Here is a 15,365-nt window from a genome sequence, read left to right on the forward strand (position 1 = left end):
TAATATGGTTTAGAGCCACTTCCTTGATGTATGCAAAGGCACCAGTGTTTCTCAAATCAATTAATTACTTAACTGATCGATTTTTAATTTACAAATACGATTGTATATATTTCTAGCGTACAACATGATAACTGATATATGTAGACATTACTGAATGGCTAAATCAAAGGCATTGGTATTTTTACCCACCAGCATTTCTTTTTAGCATCACTGTCACTGTCAACACAGTGAAAACAGAAAATACAGCATTTGATTATTACAAAAATAGTTTCAGCCTCGAACACCCCTGACAGTCTCTCAGGGATCCCCATGGGGCTAGGTGCCACATTTCAAATACCACTACCTTAATTTAATTTTTGATCCCACACTCTCAGTACCTTAGAATTTATGCATATGTATTATGGAAGAACAACATAAAACCTGACATAATTTAAGGAGACATTTTAATGAATAATTTTATAGAAAACATTACTATCAAGTTTAGGTTCTCATTATCAAGTCCCTTCCAACATTGTGAAAACACATTGAAGAGGACTGACCTAGTTATTGCTCCGTGAGCCCTTTAAGCCAGGGCTACTAAATTATTGTCACTTACAAACATAATTAGCACATCTCATTAGCTAATGAAGATAATGACCATTAAAATTCTCTCCCAATTTATGGTTTCCCATTTATCACAATTTAACAACAATGCTGTTTAAGTGTTATAACAAAATTGGCTTACAAATGACCCCTACACTAACAAGCAGCACCTTGTATCAAGGAACAAAGTATTATTTATTTATTGCATCCTAATTATATTATATAGTGGAGTTGTATTGCTGATGACATTCCAATGCTATTCAGTCAATACAATCTGAATTATCATTTTTAGGTTGAATCACAAAGCCACACCACACAGAATGTAACTATTTTTCTCTGGCAATCCTTATTTACAAAGCAGTTATTGTTAATTTCTACATTCCAAGGAGCGATGGATTATTCATTCATTGCATTCTAATTATATTACATAGTGGAGTTGTATTGTTGATGATTTTCCAATGCTATTCAGTCAATACAATCTGAATTATCATTTTAGGTTGAAAGTACAAAGCCACACCACACAGAATATAACTATTTTTCTCTATCAATTTTTTTTTTTTTTAAACGGAGTCTCGCTCTGTCACCCAGGCTGGAATGCAGTGGCTCCATCTCAGCTCACTGCAAATTCTGCCTCCTGGGTTCACGCCATTCTCCTCCCAAGTAGCTGGGACTACAAGCACCCGCCACCACGCCTGGCTAATTTTTTTGTATTTTTAGTAGAGATAGGGTTTCACCGTGTTAGCCAGGATGGTACTGATCTCCTGACCTTGTGATCTGCCGCCTCAGCCTCCCAAAGTGCTGGGATTAGAGGCGTGAGCCACCACGCCCGGCCTCTAGCAATTCTTATTTACAAAACACTTATTGTTAATTTCTACATTTCAAGTATTTAAATAAAGGATAAATAATTACTCATACAAATAGACTATAAAAGCATTTCATAAATAATCTTATTTATAATTTGTAAGTGCTCTATTTTTCAAACTCCTTATTTTGTTTTTTCTAAAAATTTATTTTCCAGGTTTTTGTTAAGTACAATTTAAGAATATATGACATAATATTTTTTAAAGTTTTCACAATTGCTAACATTCTCAAAATGATAATATGGAATGAAAGACTCTTTGGGGACTACTGAAACAATGCATTTATATTTAACTAAGCAAAACGTTAAATTAGGAATTTATGGATTCCTAATGTTATTATGAGGGTTGATGAATTATTGGTCTATTGCCATATGACAAATTATCACAAATGTACTGGGTTAAAACAGCATCCAATTATTTCATAGTTTTTGTAAATCAGGCCTGTAGGCCTGAGTTACCTGGCTATCACAAGGCTAAACCATGTATTGGTCAGGACTATGATCCCACCTGAGGCTCAAGGTCTTCGCCAAGCTTATTTAATTCATTGGAAGAATTTAGTTCCTTGCAGTTGTAGAACTAGTTTTCCCATCTTCTGCTGGCTATTAGCCAGATGTCAGTTTCAGCTTCCAGAAGTAGCCCTTAGGACCTAACCAAAATAGTATCTTACTTCTGCCAAGTCAGCAGGAGAATCAGCCTGCTATGGTGGAGTCTTATAATGTAACATAACATAATGTACCATCATACTAACAGGCTGACTGTCCCATCATATTCTTAGATCCTACCCACACTCAAGGTAAAATGATTACGCAGTACCTGTACAATAGGAGGTGGGAATCTACCACTCTCTAATACAGAACTGTTTAAGTCTTTCTGAAATGCAAAATATGTCCACCCCCTTTCAGGGTTCCTCAGATTCTCATCCCATTACACCATCAGCTCAAAATCCAGAATCTCATCAAAATATCATCAAGTCAGTATAACTTATAAATCAAATCCAAGCATATATAAGAGGCCTCAGTGTAGTTCCGTAAGTAGAGCCCCTGGAGCACAATTCTCTACTGTGAAGTTGCACAACTTAAGAGACAAGTTATTGCCCCCGAACTCTCCCAATTTATAATGGTGGGACAAGGATAGGACAACATTTATCAACATTGTTTCAAAAATAGGAAAATGGAAGATGAGCAGCAATAACTAGTCCCTAACACCCAATCAAGAAAATCCAGCATTTCAGAAGTGTTGGGGACAGCAATAACTAGTACCTTACACTTCTGAAATGTTGGATTTTCTTGATTGGATTTTGCGGCTTATCTAAAGGCTATGGCTCTTGGTTGAGAAAATCTGTAAGGCATACCTTTAATTTATTGAAAGGAACTTAGTGTGAATTAAGTCTTCTTGACGTTTTGAACTTTCCAAGATTTTAACTAAAGGTTGTGCAGTCGCACCTCCATTTTTTTTTTATTTGTAAGACATACTTTCAGCAGCCATTTTTGGTAGGCATCTCTTGCCACTTGGAAAGGCCAATTATTTTAAAAATCATCTACTTCTATTCATGTCTACCCTTTCCTCAATCTATCTCTCTTCTCTCACATTTTACTATAAACTACAAGAAGAATTCAGGCAGCATCTGTGGCATTTAGCTATACAGTTGACTCTTGAACAACACAGGGGCTAGGGGGACTAATCCTCTGTGCAGCTGAACATCCACAAATGGCTTTTGACTTCTCAAAACTTAACTGCTAATGGGTTACTGTTGACCAGCAGTCTTACAGATAACATATACAGTCAGTTAACACATATTTTGTATGTTCTATGTATTAAATACTGTATTCTAAAGTAATCTAGAGAAAAATGTAAATAAGAAAGTCATAAGAAAGAGAAAATAAATCTACTATTCATGAAGTGGAAGTAGATCATCATAAAGGCCTTCATCCTTATTTTCTTCACATTAAGTAGTCTGAGTAGGAGGAGGAAAAGGAAGAGTTGGTCTCGGGGCCTCAGGGGTGGCAGAGGTGGGAGAAAGTCCACATAAAAATGGAACCATGTAGTTCAAATCTATGTTGTTTAAAGATCAGCTATATATCCAATTTCATCATTTAAAAGCTCTGATTGGTGCATAACGACAGTACATGGTTTTGCTAATATTCTTTTACTGCATAGCACAATGCCATCTCTCTTCTAGTTTTCAGTAACATTCCTCACTTTCCTCTGAGCCCTCCCTCAGAGGGCTGAGGGCCTGAGCATCTTCAAAATCCAGTTTTCTAACAATTGGTTGAGGGGGATTTAGACTTTCACTCTTGTGCTTCTTCAAATCCTTCCAGCTTCTACTGACTTTCTGGTTTCAAAGCCAGTCACACTATTTTTAGGCGTTTGTTGCAGCAGCACACAATTTTCAAGTCCCAAACACTGTATTTGTTTTCTGTTGTGGGTGATAAAGTATCTCAAGGTTTCCTTGGGTCAGGAGTTTGGACATGGCTTACCTAGGTTCTCTGCTCAGGGGCTTCACTAGCAAAAATCAAGGTTTTAACTAGGGTTTGACCTCATATGAATCTCAGGGTCAATACACCTGGAGTTCACTTTTTGATTACTCATACCGGCTTTCTCTGAGTTCTTTGGATGCAAAACCAAGCAATTGCCACCTCTTCACCATTCCTGTAGTATTAGGGTATTTTGGGACTCTCGGTTTCTGATTTAATGATACTGAACATATAAGTATGAAAGTAATGATAATCAAAACCATCCATGTTGTAAGAATTGGGCATTGAATTGAAAAATAATTAAAATTAAATACAAATAAATAAAAATTAAAAGTTATTATAACCACATATGTGATAGTTAATTTGTTCATGAATTAATAGGTGGCTTGTTGCTGATCCAATATCATGTTAGAAATACTTATTTAAGGTTAAACAGCATTAAAATATCCAAATTTATGTGCAGTTTAACATTACAAACACAACTTTTCACATGGAGGATTGCCCTTTCTGCTGTTTAAATTCAGTTATTGGAATGCTGAATGAAACCAAGTATAGTAAAGATGGTTAGCAAATTACATGAGTAAATATTGGATGAAGAAATAGTTACTGGATATGAGTTTTCCTTGGAGGAGGACATGACTTCAGGAGAAAATCTTACTTCAACAGACATTTTCTACATATTTTTTTTCTTACTGACACTCTTACAGAGAGCTTCTGATTTTTAAAAATAAAAACTTGAATTCTTATTTTTATTTGGCCTGGTTCTATAAAAACGCAATTAGAAACTTACAACAAAAGATTCTAATATTGTGTTATTATGCTGCCACATAATATTAGGTTTTGCTGTTGTTATTTATGGACAACCTGTAGAGACTTTAGTTATTGTGATTATATTATAAACCTATAAATTGGAGAATGAATTGAAATGAAGAGCTCTGCAAAATAACATAGAAAATTTTGAAGTACTGACCTATATAATAAATGAGAATACATTTTGTACAACTACATGTATATTTTAACACATTCCTTCTCCAGTTAAGAGTGTACTTTATTATCATTTCAAGAGCTCAGACATGAAAATGAATACTGCTGAAATTTTCTGTAAAATAATTGTTGCATTTTAAAACATTAGGCACACACAGATTGATAAAGGAGACAAGATAGTGTGATTTCAAGTGAAGTGAAATATGTTTCTTAGTAGAAGTAAATATTATAAATTCTTTTTCAAAAGTATTTGAATGGATTGTTTCATCACATTTAAATAAATGTGTACAATGCAGGAAATTGAATTGTTTATTGGTGACATTTCCTAATTGACAGAATTTTTGTCAATATGCTAAGAACTATTACAACTTAATTTTCTTTTGTCAGATATTAAGCAGTTATATATGGAGACTGTATCACACTTAGAGTCAGAGCTGTGCATTGGGCTCTATGCACTGCACAGGGTGCTGCTTATCCTGTGATAGCAATAGAGCCAAGATAAAATGATCAGCCATATGCTTTTTGCCTTATTTCCAAAGAGCCTATATTAACCTTAGCAGAAAATGTGAGCTATGTATAAATAGGTCCCCACATGCTTACACATGATTTTCCATAGAGTAGAATATTCTAATAACTCAATTTTTAAAATTATTTATTGGAAATCTTTGCTGCTTCTCACCCCAAATCATGTAAGCATGGGTTGCAGTATACATATTCTGCATTAGTTATGATTAACACCAGTTCCTAATGACAGCCCACCTGAACACTGTATCATCACTAGTTCCTGGAATTAAACTTGGAAATCAGTTACATCAGATATTATTTACCTCTTAGTTTTAGGAAGGTCATTTTGGAAAAGGTCCATGGAGGTGTTCTAGTAACCCTGAAGCTTATGAGTACTATGTGTTCTAATAGAATCTGAAAGTTTTGCCCTGATAAGTAGATAGAGGATGATGATGATAGATAGATAGATAGATAGATAGATAGATAGATATAGATATAGATAGATTAGATAGATAGATAGATAGATAGATAGATAGATAGATAGATACCACCAAGCTACTACAAATCTCGTTTTTCTCTTAGTACTTCCAGAACATCACAGCCCATTTCCTACTTTTCTCATCCTAGTGATTGCTATTTCTCATTTCCCTGACTTTAAAGGACTCAGTCCTTAAATTTCATTCCTAGCTAACCCCTTCCAGACACTTCAGACTCTCTTCAACTCCAGATTTTTTTCTCTTAGATACCAGTCATCTATCTGGTATCAGACATTTCTACTTTGATGAACATTGACACATCTTATTCTGTCTTTATAGCACTTAGGATAACCTGATATACAATATATATTTGCCTATTTGGATGTATACTTTTCTCTCGTCCACCCCTCCCAGCATTCCCAAAATAAAAGTACCATGAGGGCAGTGTCTTTTGTCTCTTTTGTTATGTGTTTTATTCCTAGTATAAATAATAATGTTTGGCACATAGTAGATACTCAATAAATAATTGCTGAATGACTGACATACTCCTAAAGTATTTGAGGCATCTGTTTGACCTCTGTAAGTGTAATTTTTATCAGTTTTAGGAAATAGAAATCATATATCAAATCACATTGTCAACTAAGGACATAGTAAGCTGATTTGGGCTAAGAAGGTCAGAGAATAAGCATAATTCTTATGCTCCTGCTTTTGGGTTCTGAAAGGGATTATTATCTTCTGAGAACACATTTTTACCTCTTAGTTTTCTTCTTTTAATATTGACTTTCCAATGTTAACACTTCGATCCAATGAGCATTATGTTGTGTATACATACAACATATATATTATTTGGTATAATGCACATAATGTATACATTAGGGATTATATTCAAATTTTAATTTATTGAAATATCTAATAGTCACAATTCTAGAACAATATATATTTTTTATTGATTTATAATACTCCCTTGTTAATCATATTATACTTTAGGTTATACTGAACCTTGTTTCTTGGATTTCTATTCTGATCTTTCATATTCTCTTTGTTTGAAAATGCAGTAGTTATTAAAATCATAAAACATTAAAGTTATTAAAATAACTTATAAACATTTAATATTATATAAAATCACTAAAATAGTTTATATTTAAATTTTGACCATGTTTAAGGCATAATACTAAGTGTTTAAATAAATTGTAACACTGAAGTTAAAACTTCTTTATGTCTTGACATACCAAGGTCAAAGAACAAGACTAAATTGCCCATATCTACATGGCTAACACGTGACGGAGCTAAAATTCTAACTGGACATAGTTTCAAAATGTCATGCCCTAAAAAGGAAAAAAAAACTCGCAGTTCAAACTTCTCAAAAATTTATCTCTTCAAAAATGTATTTGCTCTCCAAACTCAGCTCTGTTTAATGTATGACATAATAAATATGTTTCAATTATGCATAGATTTTTATGTGTTGAAATATGTTTTATATTTTTGTTTTATTTTTATGCAGGACTCAACCACAGCAATATGTAAGAAGAACACACACCAAACATTCCTGAAGTGATTTAAAAGGTAAAACTTATACTTTCTCTTATAAATTATTAATTTATAAATTTCTGCTAAAACATTTCTGTAATAAATTTCTGTTAAAATATTATAGAAATGTCAAAATTGTTGTCATAATTTCTCTTAAGGATCATCTAGAATTACACTGAATTATTTAGAAATTTAGCATCTTCTGTGTTTTAAAATCACTCTTTAAGAAACTCAACTTTTGTTTATATACGGGGGTACATGTGCAAGTTTGTTATATGGGTATATTGTACCCAGGTAGTGATATTGTACCCAGTGGTTTTTCAACCCATCCTCCCTCTCCTTCCCTCCCTCTTCCAGTGGTCTTCCATGTCTTTTGTTCCCTTATTTATGTCCATGTGTGCTCAATTTTAGCTCTCATTTATAAGCGAGAACATGTGGTATTTGTTTTTTGTTGTTGTTGTTGTTCCTGATTTAATTTGCTTAAGATTATGACCTTCAGTTCCATTCGCATTGCTGCAGAAGACGTGATTTTATTCCTTTTTTATGGCTGCATAGTATTCCATGGTGTATATGTACCACATTTTTTTTTATCCGATCTTTCATTAATGGGCACCTAGGCTGATTCCATGTCTTTGCCATTGTGCCTAGTGTTGCAATGAACATACAAGTGCATGTGTCTTTTGGTATAAAGATCTATTTTCCTTTGGGTATATACACAGTAATGCAATTGCTGGATTGAATGGTAGCTGTTTTAAGTTCGTTGAGAACTCTCCAAACTTCTTGCCACTGTGGCTGAACATAATTTACATTCTAACCAACATGAATAAGAGTTCTATTTTCTTTACAGCCTTTCCAGGATCTGTCGCGAGTGTGGTAGCAGGTGTCATTCTTTTAGTTCCATGCTTAGTACTCCCTTAAGGACCTCTTGTAAGGCTGTTCTAGTTGAAATAAATTCCCTTAGCAATTGCTTATCTAACAAAGGTTTTATTTCTTCTGCACCTATGAAGTTAGTTTGGTGGGAAATAAAATTCTTGGTTGTATTTTCTTTTCTTTAAGAATGCTGGAAATAGGCTGGGTGCAGTGGCTCATGCCTGTAATCCCAACTTTAGGAGGATGAGGCAGGCTGATCACCTGAGGTCAGGAGTTCAAGACCAGCCTGGCCAATGTGTGAAACCCTGTCTCTACTCAAAATACAAAAATTAGCTAGGTGTGGTGGCACTTTAGGAGGCTGAGGTGGGCGGATCACGAGGTCAACAGATCGAAACCATCCTGGCCAACAAGGTGAAACCCCATTTCTACTAAAAATACAAAAATTAACTGGGCGTGGTGGCGGGCGCCTGCAGTCCCAGCTACTCAGGAGGCTGAGGCAGGAGAATCGATTGAATCCGGGCGGCGGAGGTTGCCGTGAGCCTTGATCGCACGGCTGCACTGCAGCCTGGCGACAGAGCAAGACTTCATCTGAAAAAAATAAATAAATAAAATAAAATAAAAAAAATAAAATTGTCAGACTCCAACATTACTGAAACATTTTTAAAGGAAATAGAACAAAAACAAAACAAAACAAAATGTGGAAGAAAATATTTTACACAAATTGTCTTTGTAAATTAAGCCCTAACCATGTCTTTATGTTGACTTTACATTAAATCTCATGTAATCTTTGGCTCTTTTAAGTTATTCTTGAAGTGGCATTGTAAAATATAACATTCTGAGAGCTTAAATATCAAGAGCGTTCAATCAGTGAAGACAGACTTGATGTTAATATCCCTGAAAAAGGAAATTTTTTCTACTATTTTGGTTAGTCATGTTTGTAATTTTCATCTCAATTTACAACCTTAAAAAAAAAATCACCAATGTGGGAGCCAGCAGTTTCCTAGTTAAGGATGTGGGCTTTCGTTTCTGAAGAATGTTCACACTCTTCTTCTCATTTATAACCGATAACAGTAAATATTTCATCAAAATTTTCTCCAGACAAAAAATTCTCAGAAAGGCACATTTTCACTTTAAATTAATGATTGATTTGTCTTTACAATAGAATTCAAAAGATGCTTGTTAATTTTTTTAGCGAAGTAGAGCCATAAACTGCATTATAAGTTTTAAAGGAATAGGCCGGGCGCTGTGGCTAACGCCTGTAATCTCAGCACTTTGGGAGGCCGAGGAGGGCGGATCAGGAGATCAGGAAATTGAGACCACGGTGAAACCCCGTCTCTACTAAAAATACAAAAAATTAGGTGGGCGCAGTGGCGGGCATGTGCAGTCCCAGCTACTCGGGAGTCTGAGGCAGGAGAATGGCGTGAACCCGGAAGGCGGAGCTTGCAGTGAGCCAATATCGCACCACTGCACTCCAGCCTGGGCGACAGAGCCAGACTCCGTCTCAAAAAAAAAAAAAAAAGTTTTAAAGGAGTTAATAGTTATTTCATAATTTAAAAGACTTTCCCAAGTTTAGTAGGCAATTAAATAAAAAAATTTATTTATTTAAAAGAAATGAATGTCAGTACATAATTTATACAGGTTTGTACTAAAAACTTACACCATTTTGATGAAGTTTTAAAAATAATTTTAAAAAATCACATAATGAATTTTGCTTGATCACATTATTTAATATTTGCTCTTCCCTTTTGTCTTCAGAAAAATGCTGAATACTAACATATCTATTTTTGTACAGTTGATATTAGAAACAAAGATTAATACTTTGCTGTACTTTTCCAATAATACTTTGTTTTTCTTTGTGTTTATTTCTTTATGACTTTCTTAATCCAGTAGGTATTCCCTATGTTACTACATGAAAAAATTAAGCCTATTGTATAACCTCACACATGGCAATATGTAATAGGCTGTAATTCTGTAGTCATTAATATTTATTTAGTGCATCAGTAAGTGATTGGTGTTTGTAAATGCATTTACTCTTCAAAATTACACTGTGATATAGGTGTGATTACTTTCTAGAAGAACTGTGGATAAAATTGAAATGGTGTTATTTTAAAATATCAACTAAAACAAAAATAATCATATTAAGTTCAACGTTCGCTTATGCTTGTATTTTTAAGTACAAAGCAGTGAAACTTGTCAAATGCCATCCAACAATCAGCATGGAGCCTCTGCCTGCAGAAGGTCACACAGGGTTGACTTATTGTTGTTTGGTTTGAACTGGTAAAAACTCTGGTTTCTAGATAGAGTTGTTGAGAGATATATACTCTGTTTCCTAAATAAGTAGCTCTGGAAATGGCATCAGAGAATTCTCTGTTTATGAGAAAAGTGGCCCTCAATTGCTTCTGCTGCTGCTAGTTTGGGTGCAGAGGTCCATGGCAAGGAGAATTTGTGCTTGTGTCTCGGATGAACGTTTTCCCTTGTCACATAGCCATGGTAGATTTATAAAGACTTGTTATCCTCTGGGGGACAGAATCAAGCTGACAGTTTATGAGAAAGAATGTGATTATGCACTTTCAAGTATCTTGCACATTTGTTGATGAACAGTATTATTCATGTTGCTTAAAGTCAAGCGTCTCTTTTGCTTACTCAACAGTGTCAGCTGTTTGAAACATGTCTCGTTGAAGAAATAACCCAGATCCAGTCAGCAGTAAATCTATCACCTCAGTATTTTAAATCTCACCAAAATCTTCAATTTCTTTGAAAAGTAACCTTCTATGAGACTTCAAAAAAATTCACTGATCACACACTTCACATTTAATATAAATTAATGGAAAACTAGTGTGTGTTTATAAACAAATAATGTTTATTTTTTTGGAAGACTGTGAAGTAAAATAATTATTTATTAGAAAAATGTGGATAGATATTTTAGCGGTATAGTCTTGTTTGAGCTAATTGCAAATTTTCTCATAAATTTTCTTTTTTCTAAATATTCTGTGATCTTCCACTTTAATTAAAATTCTTTATAACTTTTTCTACTACTAATTATTTAACTACTATCTATTATTGACAAATCAGAGTGGCAAAATGTTTTGTTTTAAACTATTAGACTTGTCGTTTTCCTAAAAGTATATCTTTTTTTTTTTTTTTTTGATGGTCTCGCTCAGTTGGCCAGGCTGGAGTGCAGTGGCGTGATCTCCGCTCACTGCAACCTCTGCCTCCCGGGTTCAAGTGATTCTCCTGCCTAGTAGCTGGGATTACAGGTGATCGCCACCATGCCCAGCTAATTTTTCTGTTTTTAATAGAGACGGGGTTTCACCATGCTGGCCAGGATGGTCTGGATCTCTTGACCTCGTTATCCACCCTCTTCGCCCTCCAAAGTGCTGGGATTCCAGGCGTGAGCCACTGTGCCCAGCCTGTCTTTCATTCATCTATTACAGAATACCAATTTCATCTTACCTAGTCTGCTGTCTTAACAACTGTAGTTAACTAACCATATCAAGGAAAGTGTATTTACCATATTTATTTTTACATTTTACTTTTTTGCCTGCTCTATTGAACCTGCCTTCCCCCAAGTCTAGTTAACATTACTTAGCAAAAGATAGATTCATATATACTAATTATATTGAACTAAAGAGGGAAAGTAATGAAGGGCCAATTTTATAGAATATACCTCCAAAAATACTCATGGAGTATCAGGAGGCTGAGATCTGCTGAGGGATAGGGAAGGAACAGCATCTTTATTCTTGGTCCATTTGCATGAACTGGTTTATAGGATTAACAAAATGTTAGGCTGCATGGTTGGGAAGGCATTAATTGTGAAGGAATGAACTGTGGTTGATATGGCTCCTGTGGATGAGGAGATGGGAGAAACCCAGAAAGAAGGATATCAGGGGTGAGCTGAGCATGAGGAAAAGAGCTGAGTGGCCAGGAGTTGTAGTAGCTGATTAACCTATCATGTGATGTTGCCTTGATTTTGAAAATCAAGGAAAGCAAGATTTCCCAAATTCTAGGTATTTTCATGTTATGCATAAAAATATGAGATGCCAATTTCAAACCAATTTATTATGTGATTTGGATATACACTTTCATTTAATATTTAGAATAATCCAGTTAAACAGGTATCATGTTTGTTTTATGGATGAGGAAACTAACTTGATTAATTGTGAGTTCTTCTGGAACTGATTACTTGCTCTTAACCATCATGAATGTGGGATGTATATAGTTTTATTCACCCAGAAATGCATCATGGTTGAGGTGATCTGGTAATCAAAGCCATTGGTTTCTTCTTAATTATTAATACATTATCATCTTGCTTGCATTTTTACTTCCTGCATTTTTCTCTCAAGTAAAATAGAAGAAATCCTATTTCAAATACCTTCAAAGCATGTTCAAAATGTTGCTTCTTTATGAATTTTTTCCTGCCAGGAGTTTTATACCTTTGATTAAATTCTCAACAGATCTGCTACTTAAAAGAGTTTCGAATAAATAAAAACAACAACAAAGGGATAGACACAAATCATACTGAAATATGGATCATTTGGAAAACACAGCTGTGTTTGTAACTGGTTTACTAATTACAGTAATCCATCATTGATATACAAAAATAATGAATAGTCACTAGAATAAAGTTTGTGCAACTGAGAGAGGATTTTTATAAGGTGGTTTTATAAAAGAATAGCATGGCCTCTATACACATTTTCTGACTTAATTTCTGTGTATTTAATTTGATACGTTATATAATTAACTCAAAGACAAACTGTGTAGTAAGTAGTTGTTTGGGCCTACTACTTTTGTATTTAGCAACACCTTATGAATCTGTAGATAACATTTTCCATAATTTTATATGCTACTGCTTGCTTCTCTTTCCATAAATTGTGGTAGTCTTTCTTCAGCTAGCCATCAATCAACATGGTCCTCCATTAAAACAAGGACAATAATAATCACAGCATCTCAGCATCACGCTGTCCCTTTCTGCTTAAGGGCTTACAAAGCAAAAATAATGTTAACGTTAGCTCTTGCTACATTAGGTATATATTACTCCCTTCTGAAAATCTGTATCATAGCACAGTTAAGATTAAAAGCTACTTAGACCATACTTTCCAAGGAGTGACAACAAATACTAAGGATTTCTGTGCTACAATAGTGCTGTACAGGTTTTTATTGTGCATTATATGCGTGTTTTTATGTGTGGTATGGGTGTATTTTAATAGGGGGCACTGACTTATCTCAAATCATATCCTTCAACTTTATGAGCATTTTTGAGTAATTACAATGCTAAGCTCTGTGCCAGGCACTGCAATTTAGGTTAGTGATCTCTTTGATTGTTCTCAAAATCTGATAAGAAAGGTATTACTTTTCTGATTTCTTCAGAGAAGAACTTATTAAACAACTCAATCTAGATCAAGTGGGCATTCACACTCAGGTTTTCTGGCTATAATTTTAGAACCTTCTCTCGTATCACAACTGAGCTGTTTGACAGCTATTTTCTTTTTGCCTTACCCTGTGCTGTAATTCCTATTGTACCTCAATAAATACATTGTTTTTCATAATATTTGTTCTTGGATTTGAATTCAGGCATATTTATGGGGATATAAAAATTATTTAGAACCTCTTTTGATACAGCTTCACTCACTTCAAACTGGAATGTACTACAATATAATGCCATCTTTTTCAACATTATTTCAGAAATGGTGTTTCCAGATTGTTTTGTATGAAGGTAAAATAAAGTTTGGGTCTAATTCCAGTGTGAAAGAGGGTTTTATTTATTAAGCCTGCTCTGCAAGGAAAAGAAAAGCCATTTTATAGAACTGAGGACATATCTACTAAAAAATGGCTGTTAGCTTCTGATTTAATGCAACTCTTGGGTGCCAGTAAATCAGCAAGAGGGATAGCAAGTCAAATATAAGATTTTTAAGTTTGGAGGTTTCTTGTGAACTATTATTTTTTGCAGTTAAACTCAGACATTAAATCCGTTGTTTAAAGGCTGAATAGAATAAAGAACAGACAAACTAGGTATGTCTGTTTCTTTCTCTCTCTTTCCTTGATTTAGGAGATTGTTTCGCTAGGATCTTTATTTATCTTACTGGCATATAATTTTTCAAGTTGAATGCAGAGGAAAAGACATTACAAGCAACAACATGTATTTGATAATAAAATAATACATTATGTAAAATCACGTACAATTCAAATTTTGAAAATCATAAACTGTCAAGACAACATGTAATATTTTCAACTATTTATCATAATCATACTTTATTATTTTATTTTTACGAGTCCAAAACATGAAATTGTCAATTTTTTAGTCTTAAGTTATTACTTAAATTTTTAAAAACAAACCAATAAGAAGTCAAGATTTTTTGAGAAATTTGGAAGAGGAGGGTTTGTTCAAATATATTTGGTTGTTCTTTTCTACTGTTGCAATGATGAGGTTAGTTCAATATGGGCATATGGTCATATGAGCTGGAGACATTGAGTTCAAGACATTGCCAGACAATGATGGCAACGAATTATCATCATTACAAGATGATAAGTCTGATAATCTCCCTGCAGAACTCATTATTATGTCAGAAATAGTTTTTTGAACAGAACAAAATGTGTAGCTCATGCTTTTGTGTCACTGCTTTCTTTGACAGTCTTATTCTGAAAACTTCTTTATCACATTAAGTTAGATCATGCAACATGAAATTTCAAACATAAAATTCAGCCACCTTCAGCGGAGGTTGTTATAAAATCATTTGTATGTGACAACTTTTTATTGGTGATATTTATTTGTCTTTTTCAATCATGTGTTAAAATCATAATATTTGGCATATATATCTTCTAAGCAAAATATATAAATACTATGTAATACTCAATATTTCAATCAGTCTTCATACATTTTTAACTCAGGAATGTCAAAAATTTTCAACTGAAAGTCCAGAGGTCTGAGCATACAGATCTGTCTGCTTTTTGACTCTTATGAGCTGGGTGACCTTGTGTAAATAGTGTACTTTTTCTGGGCCTCTGATTCATTCATTATATGATAATTAGTGGTGGGACTGAAGTGGAGGTTCCCAAGTGCCAATCCTTGAGCTAGTGCCTTTCCATTATAA

At 34.2% G+C, this 15,365-nt stretch overlaps 1 protein-coding gene across 3 annotated transcripts in view; it reads left to right on the forward strand.

The window, feature by feature from the left end:
* The window catches only part of CDH18 (cadherin 18), a 1,109,578-nt gene that overhangs the window by 312,479 nt on the left and 781,734 nt on the right, over positions 1 to 15,365 (forward strand). For all 3 annotated transcript variants that reach the window (XM_063811379.1, XM_063811380.1, XM_063811382.1), the window contains exon 2: positions 7,382 to 7,443. The gene's annotated coding sequence lies outside the window, so the exon portion shown is untranslated. The remainder of the gene's footprint in view (positions 1 to 7,381; positions 7,444 to 15,365) is intronic.

The sequence above is a fragment of the Pan troglodytes genome, chromosome 4, assembly GCF_028858775.2.
Source record: "Pan troglodytes isolate AG18354 chromosome 4, NHGRI_mPanTro3-v2.0_pri, whole genome shotgun sequence".
NCBI lineage: Eukaryota > Metazoa > Chordata > Mammalia > Primates > Hominidae > Pan > Pan troglodytes.